Genomic DNA, 17,539 nt, shown 5'->3' with positions numbered 1-17,539 from the left:
TTCCAGACCTGACACATAGATGACGCCATTTTAGGGTCAGGTCAGGTCAAATTATGCTTAAAATTCAAGAAAAATACGTAAATTAACCCAGAATCTTGTAATTTTTGACATTTCTGAAGTTCCAGACCTGTCATATAGATGGCGCCATTTTTGAGTTAAAATAGGCGCCAAAATTCAAAAACAATATGTAAAATAAAGGAAAAAACAGTAATTTTTTTTTGACATTTCTGAAGTTCCAGACCTGACACATAGATGACGCCATTTTAGGGTCAGGTCAGGTCAAATTATGCTTAAAATTCAAGAAAAATACGTAAATTAACCCAGAATCTTGTAATTTTTGACATTTCTGAAGTTCCAGACCTGTCATATAGATGGCGCCATTTTTGAGTTAAAATAGGCGCCAAAATTCAAAAACAATATGTAAAATAAAGGAAAAAACAGTAATTTTTGACATTTCTGAAGTTCCAGACCTGACACATAGATGGCGCCATTTTAGGGTCAGGTCAGGTCAAATTATGCTTAAAATTCAAGAAAAATACGTAAATTAACCCAGAATCTTGTAATTTTTGACATTTATGAAGTTCCAGACCTGTCATATAGATGACGCCATTTTAGGGTCAGGTCAGGTCAAATTATGCTTAAATTCAAGAAAAATACGTAAATTAACCCAGAATCTTGTAATTTTTGACATTTCTGAAGTTCCAGACCTGACACATAGATGGCGCCATTTTAGGGTCAGTTAGGTCAAATTATGCTTAAAATTCAAGAAATATACGTAAATTAACCCACAATCTTGTAATTTTTGACATTTCTGAAGTTCCAGACCTGACACATAGATGGCGCCATTTTAGGGTCAGTTAGGTCAAATTATGCTTAAAATTCAAGAAAAATACGTAAATTAACCCAGAATCTTGTAATTTTTGACATTTATGAAGTTCCAGACCTGTCATATAGATGACGCCATTTTAGGGTCAGGTCAGGTCAAATTATGCTTAAAATTCAAGAAAAATACGTAAATTAACCCAGAATCTTGTAATTTTTGACATTTCTGAAGTTCCAGACCTGTCATATAGATGGCGCCATTTTAGGGTCAGGTCAGGTCAAATTATGCTTAAAATTCAAGAAAAATACGTAAATTAACCCAGAATCTTGTAATTTTTGACATTTCTGAAGTTCCAGACCTGTCATATAGATGGCGCCATTTTTGAGTCAAAATAGGCGCCAAAATTCAAAAACAATATGTAAAATAAAGGAAAAAACAGTAATTTTTGACATTTCTGAAGTTCCAGACCTGACACATAGATGGCGCCACTTTAGGGTCAAAATGGGCGCCAAATTTCAAAAAAATATGTAAATAAAGTAAAAACCAGTAATTTTTGACATTTCTGAAGTTCCAGACCTGACACATAGATGACGCCATTTTAGGGTCAGGTCAGGTCAAATTATGCTTAAAATTCAAGAAAAATACGTAAATTAACCCAGAATCTTGTAATTTTTGACATTTCTGAAGTTCCAGACCTGTCATATAGATGGCGCCATTTTTGAGTTAAAATAGGCGCCAAAATTCAAAAACAATATGTAAAATAAAGGAAAAAACAGTAATTTTTGACATTTCTGAAGTTCCAAACCTGACACATAGATGACGCCATTTTAGGGTCAGGTCAGGTCAAATTATGCTTAAAATTCAAGAAAAATACGTAAATTAACCCAGAATCTTGTAATTTTTGACATTTCTGAAGTTCCAGACCTGTCATATAGATGGCGCCATTTTTGAGTTAAAATAGGTGCCAAAATTCAAAAACAATATGTAAAATAAAGGAAAAAACAGTAATTTTTGACATTTCTGAAGTTCCAAACCTGACACATAGATGACGCCATTTTAGGGTCAGGTCAGGTCAAATTATGCTTAAAATTCAAGAAAAATACGTAAATTAACCCAGAATCTTGTAATTTTTGACATTTATGAAGTTCCAGACCTGACACATAGATGGCGCCATTTTAGGGTCAGTTAGGTCAAATTATGCTTAAAATTCAAGAAAAATACGTAAATTAACCCAGAATCTTGTAATTTTTGACATTTCTGAAGTTCCAGACCTGACACATAGATGACGCCATTTTAGGGTCAGGTCAGGTCAAATTATGCTTAAAATTCAAGAAAAATACGTAAATTAACCCAGAATCTTGTAATTTTTGACATTTCTGAAGTTCCAGACCTGTCATATAGATGGCGCCATTTTTGAGTTAAAATAGGCGCCAAAATTCAAAAACAATATGTAAAATAAAGGAAAAAACAGTAATTTTTGACATTTCTGAAGTTCCAGACCTGACACATAGATGACGCCATTTTAGGGTCAGGTCAGGTCAAATTATGCTTAAAATTCAAGAAAAATACGTAAATTAACCCAGAATCTTGTAATTTTTGACATTTCTGAAGTTCCAGACCTGTCATATAGATGGCGCCATTTTTGAGTTAAAATAGGCGCCAAAATTCAAAAACAATATGTAAAATAAAGGAAAAAACAGTAATTTTTGACATTTCTGAAGTTCCAGACCTGACACATAGATGGCGCCATTTTAGGGTCAGGTCAGGTCAAATTATGCTTAAAATTCAAGAAAAATACGTAAATTAACCCAGAATCTTGTAATTTTTGACATTTCTGAAGTTCCAGACCTGTCATATAGATGGCGCCACTAAATTATGTTTTCGACTAACAGGTGGCGATACCAACATTAATAGTTACAGAAAGCTGTAATTTTTTTGACTTTCAAGTTTAGGTAACTGTTCTACAGATGGCGCCAGCATTGCTACAAATACAGGAACCTGTAGTTGTTTTTTGACATTTGACATCTTGACCTAATCTATAGGTCTAAAGATCAGCAATAGAATGGACTTCAAAGTTGATAATAAAGCTTTATTTTTATTATATATCGTAAATGGATTGTGTTTAAGCATAACGTTTGAATGGTTATGCAACCGCGGAAACTAATTGTTGCCGAACTTTCGTCTTTCCTTTGCATTCTTGAATAACGGAAATATAGATGGATTATTTTTGTGCATGAATTTTAAATTGTTATGCAACCATGAAAACACTAATTATTTTCTTTTTTCGGAGTTTTTTCAGATTATTGAAAGTCTGACACAAAACCTGTCCGTAACTGCGGCGTTCTCGCCAAACGCTACAGCTTGAAAAATCTAAAATTCGCATAGTCTAAATGTCCGAGAAAAATCGAAATTAAATGAAAACGAACAAAAGTTCGGACCGAACTAACATTAATCGAAAGTGGATGTCATAATTTTAAGTCCCTAACTAAACGGGATCTAAAACCCTTTCGAAACTGTGGCGTTCGAATTTTGATGAAAATTATTCCAAGTCCAAAGTCGGAACTGAAGCGTTCACATTGAACGCTACAGTTTCGAGAATCTATTCGGAACTGAAGCGTTCATATTGAACGCTACAGTTTCGAGAATCTATTCGGAACTGAAGCGTTCACATTGAACGCTACAGTTTCGAGAATCTATTCGGAACTGAAGCGTTCACATTGAACGCTACAGTTTCGAGAATCTATTCGGAACTGAGGCGTTCACTTTGAACGTTACAGTTTCGAAAGGACAAAATTAACAAAGACCAAAAGTCCGAGAAAAATTGAAATTAAATGGAAATGAACAAAAGTTCGGACCGAACTAACATTAATCGAAAGTGGATGTCATAATTTTAAGTCCCTAACTAAACGGGATCTAAAACCCTTTCGAAACTGTGGCGTTCGAATTTTGATGAAAATTATTCTAAGTCCAAAGTCGGAACTGAAGCGTTCACATTGAACGCTACAGTTTCGAAAATCTATTCGGAACTGAAGCGTTCACACTGGCGATTGCTTATGCAACCATGAAAGCAGAAATATGAAACGCTACAGTTTCGAAAACTCATTCGGAACTGAAGCGTTCACACTGGCGATTGTTTATGCAACCATGAAAGCACAAAAATGAAACGCCACAGTTGCGAAAACTCATTCGGAACTGATGCGTTTACACCGAACGCTACAGTTTTGAAACCTCGTTCGGAACTGATGCGTTCAAAAATGTCGAAATTTTTACAAGTCCAGTTTCGGAACTGTAGCGACTGCATGGACTTAGCGCGAAAAGGACACATTCAGTGGGAACTGTAGCGGTAGGGACCCGTAAAAAAAATAATAAAATATTTTATTTTTTGCTTTTTACCTTCCGTATACACATTTTTTTTTTTTTTTTTTTTTTTTTTTTTTTTTTTTTTTTAAGTCCAAATTGGGAACTGTAGCGGTCAACAGAAAAAAAAACTTTTTCCATCAACCACATACAATTCCCATTTTTAATATAATATTATTATTTATATTAATATTATAATTATTCATAATATATTACTGAACATTTGCTTCTCCTCAGTTTCGTTCTTTGGTTTCCAATATCATTCACTTGATCATATTTAATTCAAGCTTGTTATCGGAGGAGAAACAAGTCTTTCACAATTTTCACCAGTTCTGCTTACCATGTGACGGATCTTTTGTTTTTCAACGGGCGGAACAATAATCGAGATTTTTACTGCTTGGTGTTTCGGGCTTTGTGTTTTATTTTATAGATCCGTCACATTATTCAAGTAAATTATTCAATTCAATTTGTCGTCTGCATTAGAGTCAAGATTATTAATTTCATCTCATTTGCAGACGACTTTGGATAAGAGCACTGGGTGGTCACGTTTTTTAACTAGCGGTGAATTAGCTAATTCGTTCGCAAAATGCACGTTACAGGCGGACTAATTCACATTTCGCTATTCATCGAGAAATTTTTATTCACAGCGGTATATTGTCTTTCTAGAGATTTACCACTTTTTATTTCATCGATGTATTTTTATTTTTAATTTAGCATAATATCATTAAACGGGGTCGCGATGTACGAGAGGTAACAGATCGTACGGACGCGCACATTTGATTTCATGTCAATCCATTCATCGTGCGTACTTGTCCGTCATCGCTGCCACTTACCATCAGTACTCCCTATATATGCCGCCGCGGCAGCGATCAGCTCTGAATCGCTCGATGCGTGAAACGATCGAAATCCCATAGTGCGCCGGCCGCTCGCTATGGGCGAGGGGTAGAGTAAAACGGTCTGATCGCTCGGTGCAAAAGTCCGTTTGGGTACTTAGAGACGGAATTTTAAAATTCTGATTTCGCAGATCAATTTCAAGGATTATTAGGACTCGAATGCTGTCGACCATGTTTTGTAAAAAAAGTTTTTTACGTTTTTACGGCAATTTGACTGAACGCTACAGTTTCGAAAAAAAGTCGGAACTGTGGCGTTCGATCGAAATTTTTCCAAGTCCGAAGTCGAAACTGTAGCGTTCGAACAAAATTTTTCTAAGTCCGAAGTCGAAACTGTAGCGGTCGACCAAAATTTTTCTAAGTCCGATTCGAAACTGTAGCGTTCGAACAAAATTTTTCTAAGTCCGAAGTCGAAACTGTAGCGTTCGGCGCTCATTCGTCTAAGTCCGAACTCGGAAGTGTAGCGGTTGACAAATTTACATTGACCAAAAGTCCGAGAAAAATCGAAATTAAATCCAAACGAACAAATGTTTGGGTCGAACTAGCATCGATAGAAGGTAGATTTTATAATTTCAAGCTCCTAATTAAACGGGATCTAAAACCCTCTGGAAACTGAGGCGTTCGAAATTTTGATGAAAATTTTTCTAAGTCCGAAATAGGAACTGTGGCGGTCGAGCGAAATTTTTCTAAGTCCGTAGTCGAAACTGAGGTGTTCGAATTTTTGATAAAAATTTTTCTAAGTCTCATGTTGGAACTGTGGCGGTCGAGCGAAATTTTTCCAAGTCCGAAGTCGAAACTGTAGCGTTCGAACGAAATTTTTCTAAGTCCGAAGTCGAAACTGTAGCGTTCGGCGCTCATTCGTCTAAGTCCGAAGTCGGAAGTGTAGCGGTTGACAAATTTACATTGACCAAAAGTACGAGAAAAATCGAAATTAAATGCAAACGAACAAATGTTTGGGTCGAACTAACATCGATAGAAGGTAGATTTTATAATTTCAAGCTTCTAATTAAACGGGATCTAAAACCCTCTGGAAACTGAGGCGTTCAAAATTTTCATCAAAATTTTTCTAAGACCGAAGTAGGAACTGTGGCGGTTGACCGAAATTTTTCTAAGTCCGTAGTCGAAACTGAGGTGATCGAATTTTTGATGAAAATTTTTCTAAGTCTCATGTTGGAACTGTGGCGGTCGAGCGAAATTTTTCTAAGTCCGAAGTCGAAACTGTAGCGTTCGAACGAAATTTTTCTAAGTCCGAAGTCGAAACTGTAGCGGTCGACCAAAATTTTTCTAAGTCCGATTCGAAACTGAGGCGTTCGACCGAAATTTTTCTAAGTCCAATTCGAAACTGTGGCGGTCGAGCGAAATTTTTCTAAGTCCGAAGTCGAAACTGTAGCGTTCGGCGCTCATTCGTCTAAGTCCGAAGTCGGAAGTGTAGCGGTTGATAAATTTACATTGACCAAAAGTCCGAGAAAAATCGAAATTAAATGCAAACGAACAAAAGTTACGGTCGAACTAACACCAAACAAGGGTGGCTGTGATAATTTCAAACCCCTAACTAAACGGGATCTAAAACCCTCTGGAAACTGAGGCGTTCGAAATTTTGATGAAAATTATTCTAAGTCCGAAGTCGGAACTGAGGTGTTCGGTCGAAATGCCGTAAAAACGTAAAAAATATTTTTTTCAAAACACCGTTAACGGCATTCGAGTCCTAATGACCCTTGAAATTGATCTGCGAAATCAGAATTTTAAAATTCCGTCTCTAAGTACCCAAACGGACTTTTGCACCGAGCGATCAGACCGATTTACCCGACCCCTCGCCCATAGCGAGCGGCCGGCGCGCTATGGGATTTCGACCGTTTCGCGCATCGAGTGATTCAGAGCTGAACGCTGCCGCGCTGGCATATATAGGGATAGTAGTGGTGGTATGTAGCAGCGGACAAAAGCGTACGATCGAAATGTGATTTTATGTGCGTCCGATTATCTTGTTACCTCTCGTACACCGCGACTTACCCGTAGTTGGGACGATGGCCGGAATGTGTACCCTGTGGACCCACCATCGTTTGAGGGATGACAAATCTTGCCATTGACCATGCACAGCGAGATTGCGGATGCGGCGAGCGTTTCTATGTTAGCGGTCCAAATGCAATCAAAGATTTTATGTGTTCGTGTCAGAACGACCAAAAATTAACAAATGCGTCAACTCACTAAAGTCCGAGCGAGAATTTTGAAATAAATAAAATTTCATAAACTCGTAACGTGTGAATATTTCTAAAGAGAAATCTCACAATAAACCGTCGCTTTCAATCTAGCGAAGAGTATGGAGAATGTTTGAACTTTTGCTTGTCGACGACGATATTTTTTCTTTACGATAAAATTTCAAGTCGATGTGCCCAAAAATCTCTAAATTTTGAACTGGGAAATTATTTCTTCGTCCGATGAATCGCATTGATCTCTGTTTTTGACGAAAAAAAGACGGATAAAATGCAGCATTCAATCAAGGATATAAAATAAAAGAAAAATTTTCCGTAAAAACTATATTACAATGGAGGATTATGTTTCTACTTTTCGTCCGATGAGTCGCAACAAAAATAAGTAATCCATCCGTCGTTGTTCGTTTAGTCGATCTGAATGCACTGTAAAAATTTATTAAAGTAAAATGTTACGTTGCATTTCATGAATTTTGACAAACGTGTACCGAAATGTGTACAAATTATTTATTTCGACGACGACGACAACTTAGAACGGATGAATAAAATTAATTGTTGCAAGATTCAAACAAGGATGAAAAAGTCATAGAAAATTATTCCGTAACCATGATATTGGATTATTTTTTCTTCACTCTCTCCTCCGATGAGTCGCAACAAATAAAAATCCATAAATCAATTCATCCGTCGTTGTTCGTTTAGTCGATCTGAATGCACTGTAAAAATTTATTAAAGTAAAAATGTTACGTTGCATTTCATGAATTTTGACAAACGTGTACCCCGAAGTGTGTACAAATTATTTATTTCGACGACGACGACAACTTAGAACGGATGAATAAGAATAAAATTGTTGCAGGAGATTCAATCAAGGATGATGTGAGAAAAATGTCGAAAAATTTTCCATCCAGAAAGATCGCGTGGCGTTACGTCTCTTCTTACGAGGTTTTCGTTTCGCAGACACGCACACTTTCTTCAAAACAATAATAGGAAAGTGTTCAGTTTTTTATAAGAGCAGCAGGTGTCTTTCCGAAATTCTACGATTATTGTAGCTTATATGACTAGAAGGAAAGAAAGACTAAAACTCTCTTATTTTAAAACAAGAACGCAGTTCCCTGGTTGATCCTGCCAGTAGTCATATGCTTGTCTCAAAGATTAAGCCATGCATGTCTCAGTACAAGCCAAATTAAGGTGAAACCGCGAAAGGCTCATTAAATCAGTTATGGTTCCTTAGATCGTACCCACATTTACTTGGATAACTGTGGTAATTCTAGAGCTAATACATGCAAACAGAGCTCCAACCGGAAACGGAAGGAGCGCTTTTATTAGATCAAAACCAATCGGTGGCGGTCTCCGTCATCGTACAACTTGGTGACTCTGAATAACTTTACGCTGATCGCACGGTCTCGCACCGGCGACGCATCTTTCAAATGTCTGCCTTATCAACTGTCGATGGTAGGTTCTGCGCCTACCATGGTTGTAACGGGTAACGGGGAATCAGGGTTCGATTCCGGAGAGGGAGCCTGAGAAACGGCTACCACATCCAAGGAAGGCAGCAGGCGCGCAAATTACCCACTCCCGGCACGGGGAGGTAGTGACGAAAAATAACGATACGGGACTCATCCGAGGCCCCGTAATCGGAATGAGTACACTCTAAACCCTTTAACGAGGATCAATTGGAGGGCAAGTCTGGTGCCAGCAGCCGCGGTAATTCCAGCTCCAATAGCGTATATTAAAGTTGTTGCGGTTAAAAAGCTCGTAGTCGAATCTGTGTCCCGCGCCGCCGGTTCATCGTTCGCGGTGTCAACTGGCGTGCCGCGGGACGTCCTGCCGGTGGGCTTAGCTCGAGAGGGCGGCCCAACTCAATCCCGCCGCGGTGCTCTTCATTGAGTGTCGAGGTGGGCCGGCACGTTTACTTTGAACAAATTAGAGTGCTTAAAGCAGGCTAAAACTTCGCCTGAATACTGTGTGCATGGAATAATGGAATAGGACCTCGGTTCTATTTTGTTGGTTTTCGGAACCCCGAGGTAATGATTAATAGGAACGGATGGGGGCATTCGTATTGCGACGTTAGAGGTGAAATTCTTGGATCGTCGCAAGACGGACAGAAGCGAAAGCATTTGCCAAAAACGCTTTCATTGATCAAGAACGAAAGTTAGAGGTTCGAAGGCGATCAGATACCGCCCTAGTTCTAACCATAAACGATGCCAGCTAGCGATCCGCCGACGTTCTTCCGATGACTCGGCGGGCAGCTTCCGGGAAACCAAAGCTTTTGGGTTCCGGGGGAAGTATGGTTGCAAAGCTGAAACTTAAAGGAATTGACGGAAGGGCACCACCAGGAGTGGAGCCTGCGGCTTAATTTGACTCAACACGGGAAACCTCACCAGGCCCGGACACCGGAAGGATTGACAGATTGAGAGCTCTTTCTTGATTCGGTGGGTGGTGGTGCATGGCCGTTCTTAGTTGGTGGAGCGATTTGTCTGGTTAATTCCGATAACGAACGAGACTCTAGCCTGCTAAATAGGCGTATTTCGACATCCCAAAGGCCCGTCGATCCTGGGTTCGCCCGGTGGTCGTGCGCGGTTTTTACTGTCGGCGTACAAACAATTCTTCTTAGAGGGACAGGCGGCTTCTAGCCGCACGAGATTGAGCAATAACAGGTCTGTGATGCCCTTAGATGTTCTGGGCCGCACGCGCGCTACACTGAAGGAATCAGCGTGTCCTCCCTGACCGAGCGGTCCGGGTAACCCGCTGAACCTCCTTCGTGCTAGGGATTGGGGCTTGCAATTGTTCCCCATGAACGAGGAATTCCCAGTAAGCGTGAGTCATAAGCTCGCGTTGATTACGTCCCTGCCCTTTGTACACACCGCCCGTCGCTACTACCGATTGAATGATTTAGTGAGGTCTTCGGACCGGTACGCGATGGCGTTTCGACGTCGTCGATGTCGCTGGGAAGATGACCAAACTTGATCATTTAGAGGAAGTAAAAGTCGTAACAAGGTTTCCGTAGGTGAACCTGCGGAAGGATCATTAACGTGTCCTCGTACACACGAATTTTGACATATGTATAATTTATTATTATGCATTTTCATTTGATCGTGTCGATGTACACTTTATGTTTTTACAACACCGTCGTCGATGACATGGAGTCGACGGCACGATCTTTTGTCGTGCCGTTGCTTGTTTCTTTTTGAAACACCGTGTGTACGACGTTTTGAACTACGAATCGTACATATTCGGAAAAACAATAGCGTTACGCTGGCCCGCAGCGCCGGTCCTTGCGATCGAGTTTTTCACCTTTTTTGAACGAGAAAAACCGAATTCGCTCGGGCATACGGCTGTTTCTTCGGGTACCTAGATTTTTTGATTTTTTTTGTACTATCTCTCGATCTTTTCCAATGATGGAAAGAAGGAGGGACGCTTTCGGTTTTTCGACCGGATCGCGGAAAGTTGTGAACTCCACCGCGAAAGTCGAAAGACGTTAGAAGTCCTCTTTTTTCGGACACACGGAGAGGATGTAGCAGAGTAGTCGAGAAAGAAGAAAATCGCAGGTGTCGAATTAGGTTACGACACCGTGGGTTTTAAATGATTTACGCCCGGCTACGGGACCGGCGAGAAACGCTCCCGATTCTACGATTCGCGTGAATGATGTTCGTCGTTAGACGCTTCAAAGAGTTTTTTGAAAGCGCCGTTAAACGAGCGATCGCACACACATCACACCTTGCTTTTTTAATGTTTTTGGTAGATGTGGTAAAGTGATTTCGTTAGAAACGGTAAAATTCTCTTTACGGAGCGTACGACTGCACCATTTCAAAATTATATACACCGTCAATCGTCATTAAGTCACGATATAGAACGGTAAACTTGAGGATTTTATGTTAGACGCTCAGTCTGGCACGTCTATAAATTTTTTCGTCAAAATTCACGATCTGTCTTCGGTTTGGCGACGAAAAAATATAGAAAGAAAATTGAAACACGAACACAAAGACCGCCCGCGAAAATCTCTTTTCGCTTACGGCGGATACTAATTCGCTTTTTCATAACGAGTACGATGATGTAATGATGTGTTCATTCCGATCGATCAAAAACCGTCTCTTCGTCACACTTTTTAAAGTGCTTGACACACACACACGCACACTAAATGAAAGACACAATAAAGGAAAACTACCGAAAATGTAGTTTATGAGAGAAAGCAGCATTATTTATTAAAATTATTGCTGAGAAAAAGGAAATTGGCAAATTCCTAATTAAAATCGTATCGAACATGTCCCATCTTCACACATACATGCTCGTACTTTGCGTGTAAAAGCGGAGACCGCGTGAAAAAGAAAAGTGCTTCTTTTTCGGTGCGCGGATACAAATTTGTGTTTGGGTTAATATTTTTTTTAATTTTTTCGTACGCGTAAAACTGAGACCGACGATCGCGTTCCCTTTCAGACGAGAAAGTACGGACGAAAGACAATTAAGAGCGAGAATCATAAATATCCATACCACAACACCGAAATTTTAGACGTGGCACGTTTCGGAACCACGAAGATCATTTTCGTTTCGGATGTACGCACGTACGCAAAAATTTTTGCAAGACGTGTATAGACAGCTGGACGATCGGCATGATCGGGGTTCTTGTGGAACGAGCGTTTAAATTTTAAAAAGATTACCCTGAACGGTGGATCACTTGGCTCGTGGGTCGATGAAGAACGCAGCTAATTGCGCGTCAACTTGTGAACTGCAGGACACATGAACATCGACATTTCGAACGCACATTGCGGTCCTCGGATATAATGTTCCCGGACCACTCCTGGCTGAGGGTCGTGTCAATTTCAAAGACTGCTCGGTTTTCGTTTTCGGACGAAAACGTCGGAGCGTGTTGGATGTGTTGCGACGCGTCGAATAGGTACTCATTAATGTACGTGATCGTCACTTACGTCACGATATAACGACGCACGCCTCGAACGTGTGCCGAGACGTTTACTCGAGCGTGTTTTTTCGTCAAAAAGGACGGGACGGGTATGCTTTGTATTTTTTTTTACAAAGTCCGTCGGACGTCCACCTTGCGAATCATAAATACGAAAGTGTTTACGTCGGCACATGTTCTTGCGTGGTGTGTCGTAGAATCGTGTGTTTGTGTGCGTTTCTCGTGCAGCGAGTAAATTTGCGCGACATCTTAAGACGCGAAAGCGACCAACTACTACTTGTTGTAGTTGTTGGCTGGTCTTTCGGCGTAGCACGTCCTATTTCTTCAACATGTCGTCATTTAAAAAAAAAAAATGGCGTTTTAAGGTTGAGAACGTTATAGACGGTCGTCGTGTCCGAGACGTGTAATGCAAATCGCGACAGACGTCAGATCGTAAGCGTTTCTGTAAACTTAGCCATTTTTTAAAAAGAAAAATGACGAACACGTATAGCAAGGAATGGGAGACGTGTCGTGATCGTCGAAATGACCGAATGAAAAATTTTTATTTTTCATATGCGACCTCAGAGCAGGTGAGACTACCCGCTGAATTTAAGCATATTACTAAGCGGAGGAAAAGAAACTAACTAGGATTCCCTCAGTAGCGGCGAGCGAACAGGGAGAAGCCCAGCACCGAATCCCGCGGCCGAAACCGGACGCCGGGAAATGTGGTGTTAGGGAGGATCCGTCATCCCGAGATCGTGCGGCGCGTCCAAGTCCATCTTGAACGGGGCCACAGCCCATAGAGGGTGCCAGGCCCGTAGCGACCGCTGCCGATAACGGGAGGATCTCTCCTCAGAGTCGGGTTGCTTGAGAGTGCAGCCCTAAGTGGGTGGTAAACTCCATCTAAGGCTAAATATGACCACGAGACCGATAGCGAACAAGTACCGTGAGGGAAAGTTGAAAAGAACTTTGAAGAGAGAGTTCAATAGTACGTGAAACCGTTCAGGGGTAAACCTGAGAAACCCGAAAGGTCGAAAGGGGAGATTCAGCGTGACTCGATGGCGGCGCTGGACGATCGTGTGACAGATGGCGTACGCGTCGTTTGCACCTTTCGTTTTGTCGATCTGCCGTCGAACGCGTGCACTTCTCCCCCTGTAGGACGTCGCGATCCGTTGAGTGCCGGTCTAAGGCCCGCGGTGGAGCTCGTTCGGACGGTTCGCCGTTCGCCGAATGAACCCGTGGTGTTTCCCGATCGGCTCGCTCGACGGTATACAGATGGCGCGGGGCCGCTACACAGTTAGCGTCCGACCTTCGGCAAGCGCGCCCGTCGTGATGGTGATCGGACCTGGTGCCGGTCCCGTCCCCGGGTGGCTGTTCGCTGAGGTGTTCTCGGACAGACCTCGTTGAAACGCCGATCTGCGACGCTATAGCTTTGGGTACTTTCAGGACCCGTCTTGAAACACGGACCAAGGAGTCTAGCATGTGCGCGAGTCATTGGGATTTAACTAAACCTAAAGGCGCAATGAAAGTGAAGGTCCGCCTTGCGCGGACCAAGGGAGGATGGGCGGTCGTTACGGCTGCCGCCCCGCACTCCCGGGGCGTCTCGTTCTCATTGCGAGAAGAGGCGCACCAAGAGCGTACACGCTGGGACCCGAAAGATGGTGAACTATGCCTGGTCAGGACGAAGTCAGGGGAAACCCTGATGGAGGTCCGTAGCGATTCTGACGTGCAAATCGATCGTCGGAACTGGGTATAGGGGCGAAAGACTAATCGAACCATCTAGTAGCTGGTTCCCTCCGAAGTTTCCCTCAGGATAGCTGGCGCTCATAGCATACGAGTTTCATCCGGTAAAGCGAATGATTAGAGGCATTGGGGTCGAAACGGCCTCAACCTATTCTCAAACTTTAAATGGGTGAGATCTCCGGCTTGCTCGAACTATTGAAGCCGCGAGACTCGAATCAGAGTGCCAAGTGGGCCATTTTTGGTAAGCAGAACTGGCGCTGTGGGATGAACCAAACGCCGAGTTAAAGCGCCTAAATCGACGCTTATGGGATACCATGAAAGGCGTTGGTAACTTAAGACATCAGGACGGTGGCCATGGAAGTCGGAATCCGCCAAGGAGTGTGTAACAACTCACCTGCCGAAGTTACTAGCCCTGAAAATGGATGGCGCTGAAGCGTCGTGCTTATACTCGGCCGTCAGAGGCATGTGCGGTCAGGTTATTAAATTAACCGGCCATGAAGCCCTGACGAGTAGGAGGGTCGCGGCGGTGAGCGCAGAAGGACTGGCCGTGAGGCCGTCTGGAGCCGCCGTCGGTGCAGATCTTGGTGGTAGTAGCAAATACTCCAGCGAGGCCCTGGAGGACTGACGTGGAGAAGGGTTTCGTGTGAACAGCCGTTGCACACGAGTCAGTCGATCCTAAGCCCTAGGCGAAAGCCGATGTTGATGTGGTGTAGATTTTTGTCGTTGGTCGCAATTCGCAATTGTTGACGGAAACGTACGGAATTGTGCACACACCCGATGGGCGAAAGGGAATCCGGTTCCTATTCCGGAACCCGGCAGCGGAACCGTTTATAATTCGGGCCCTCGAAAGAGAGTTCGTCGGGGCAACCCAAAAGGACCCGGAGACGCCGTCGGGAGATCCGGGAAGAGTTTTCTTTTCTGCATGAGCGTTCGAGTTCCATGGAATCCTCTAGCAGGGAGATATGGTTTGGAACGCGAAGAGCACCGCAGTTGCGGCGGTGTCCGGATCTTCCCCTCGGACCTTGAAAATCCGGGAGAGGGCCACGTGGAGGCGTCGCGCCGGTTCGTACCCATATCCGCAGCAGGTCTCCAAGGTAAAGAGCCTCTAGTCGATAGAATAATGTAGGTAAGGGAAGTCGGCAAATTGGATCCGTAACTTCGGGATAAGGATTGGCTCTGAGGATCGGGGCGTGTCGGGCTTGGCGGGGAAGCGGGTCGCGACTGACGTGCCGGGCCTGGGCGAGGTGCAGGGTGTGTCGCTTCGGCGGTGTACTTCGAATCCGAGCTCGGTCCCGTGCCTTGGTCTCCCGCGGAACCGTCTTGCTGCGAGGCTCCGAGTGCGCCCGCAAGGGCGTTCGGATGTCCTCTTCGGCCGCCATTCAACGGTCAGCTCAGAACTGGCACGGACCGGGGGAATCCGACTGTCTAATTAAAACAAAGCATTGCGATGGCCCCAGCGGGTGTTGACGCAATGTGATTTCTGCCCAGTGCTCTGAATGTCAACGTGAAGAAATTCAAGCAAGCGCGGGTAAACGGCGGGAGTAACTATGACTCTCTTATGACATCTTCGGAGGGGAGTCCATAAGGAATGGCGGTTCCGGCCGCTTCCGTAGGAATGTTGGGGAGGAGGGCAGCAACCTTTGGGTAGCTTTCAGCCCCGAGGAGATATCCTCCTCGAAGGTCAAAAGCGGCTCGGCTCCTGGACCCGATCGTATGTCGGTCGCTCAGTGGAACTCGGTTCCGCATGAGGTGGCCGCCCTTCTATTCAATGTCTTCTTGGTGACAGGGAAGATCCCTGCGGAGCTCCTGCGCTCGCGAACGGTTTTTATACCGAAGGGTAAAGATCCGCAAACACCGTCGGACTACCGGCCCATTTCCATCGGGTCGGTCATCGGTCGGCACTTCCATAAGCTGCTGGCTTCCAGATTGCAGGGGATCCCCGACATCCTCACAGACTCTCAGCGGGCTTTTGTTAGGGGAGTGGACGGCACAGCAGAGAATCTGTTTGTGCTAGATACGATCCTAGCAACTGCACGAAGGGAGTGCAGGACCCTTCACATGGCCACGTTAGACGTGTCGAAAGCATTCGACACTGTCTCTCACTTTGCCATTGTGGAGGCCTGCGAGGACGCCGGACTACCGGCTCCATTCGTGGAGTACGTTCGGCGAATTTATGGGGAAGCCTCGACAGTCTTGGAGGTTGGTAGTGGGGGAGTGCCTGTCGGGGTAAAGCGTGGAGTGAAGCAGGGGGACCCTTTGTCGCCAATGCTCTTCAACCTGGTCCTAGACCAGGCCATAAGGGCACTGTCTCCCGATGTTGGCTTTCGGATGGGTGGGGCTGTTGTACGTGTGCTCGCTTTTGCTGATGATATCGTTCTCCTATCATCCACCGCGTTCGGGCTCCAGACGAACTTGGAGCAGCTCGCCGAAAGGCTAGAGCAGGCTGGACTACGACTGAACCCCGTCAAGTGTCAAGCCGTTTCCCTGGTGGCTTCGGGCCATGACCACAAGGTCAAGTTGATCACCCGTCCCTCCTTCAGAGTGTCGGGAGAAATGATCAAACAGGTGGCCACCAAAGACCTGTGGAGTTATCTGGGGATTCGGTTTGAAGGAAGTGGAGTAGCGGGATGCAATCTCGATGACATCCAAGAGAAGCTCTTCAGGCTGTCTCGAGCTCCTCTAAAACCCCAGCAGCGCATGCACTTGCTTCGTGTGTTCCTCTTGCCCAGGTATTACCATGCCTGGGTGTTTGGACGCATGAACGTAGGTGCGTTGCGGAGTTTAGATCGGCTGGTGAGGAGATTTGTCCGGGAATGGATCTCGCTGCCTCACGATGTGCCTTTGGGCTATTTTCATGCGCCCCTAGGGTCAGGTGGGCTTGGTGTCCCCGAACTGTCCCGGTTCATTCCTCTCTTGCGCCTCAAACGATACGCCAAGATGGGGCGTAGCCGTTTGGACTATGTCGCGGAGTGCGCGAGAACCGACATTGCCGAGCGAAAGCTTAGATGGTGTCGTGAGCGTCTGCGTGGCATAGTGCACACGGAAAGAATTAACACAGAGGACCTTAATGCGTTCTGGACTCGGAGTTTGTACCAGTCGTGTGATGGGAAGGCGCTTCAGGAAACCCCTGGAGTTAGGGCGAGCTCGCAGTGGCTCCGCTGCGTGACCCGTGCAATCCCAGCGCGCGATTGGATACATTATCAATGGGTCCACATAAACGCGCTGCCGTCTCGCGTTCGGAACTCACGCGGGCGAAGGGCAGGCATGAATGTGATGTGTAGAGCTGGGTGTGAAAGGCCCGAGACCCCTGCACACTGCATTCAGGTCTGTCACAGAACCCATGGAGGGCGTTTGTTACGACACGACGCGATAGCTAAGGCTCTGTGTCGCGATCTCGAGGCTGAGGGATGGGCCGTGAAAAGGGAGCTTCGGATCCCGACGGACGTGGGCATCAGACAGCCGGACTTGGTCGCCGTCCGCGACAACGTCGTGGCGGTGGTGGACGTGCAGGTAGTCGCGCCGGCACCAACACTTGATGCGGTTCATCGTAGAAAGGTCGCCAAATACCGAGACGAAGCGTCATTGCACCGGTACTTGGGTGATTTTGTGGATGTGACGGGAGCGGTTGACCAGC

General features: G+C 44.6%; 2 non-coding genes and 1 pseudogene across 2 annotated transcripts; all 3 read left to right on the top strand.

Moving 5' to 3' along the window:
- Positions 1-8,380: 8,380 nt before the first annotated feature.
- Positions 8,381-10,301, top strand: LOC148166732 (small subunit ribosomal RNA). Its single transcript, XR_015770974.1, has one exon. It is a non-coding gene; the product is annotated as a small subunit ribosomal RNA (ribosomal RNA).
- A 1,622-nt stretch (positions 10,302-11,923) lies between these two features.
- LOC148166731 (5.8S ribosomal RNA) lies at positions 11,924-12,080 on the top strand. The gene has a single exon (XR_015770978.1). It is a non-coding gene; the product is annotated as a 5.8S ribosomal RNA (ribosomal RNA).
- A 658-nt stretch (positions 12,081-12,738) lies between these two features.
- Positions 12,739-17,539, top strand: part of LOC148166730 (large subunit ribosomal RNA) — a 6,552-nt pseudogene continuing 1,751 nt past the window's right edge.

Source organism: Gnatocerus cornutus, unplaced genomic scaffold, assembly GCF_029298725.1.
Source record: "Gnatocerus cornutus isolate USDA-ARS CGAHR unplaced genomic scaffold, icGnaCorn1.1 Chromosome186, whole genome shotgun sequence".
NCBI classification, from domain to species: domain Eukaryota; kingdom Metazoa; phylum Arthropoda; class Insecta; order Coleoptera; family Tenebrionidae; genus Gnatocerus; species Gnatocerus cornutus.
The sequence above is the reverse complement of the archived record's forward strand: the minus strand, read 5'-3'. Positions and strand labels throughout refer to the sequence as shown.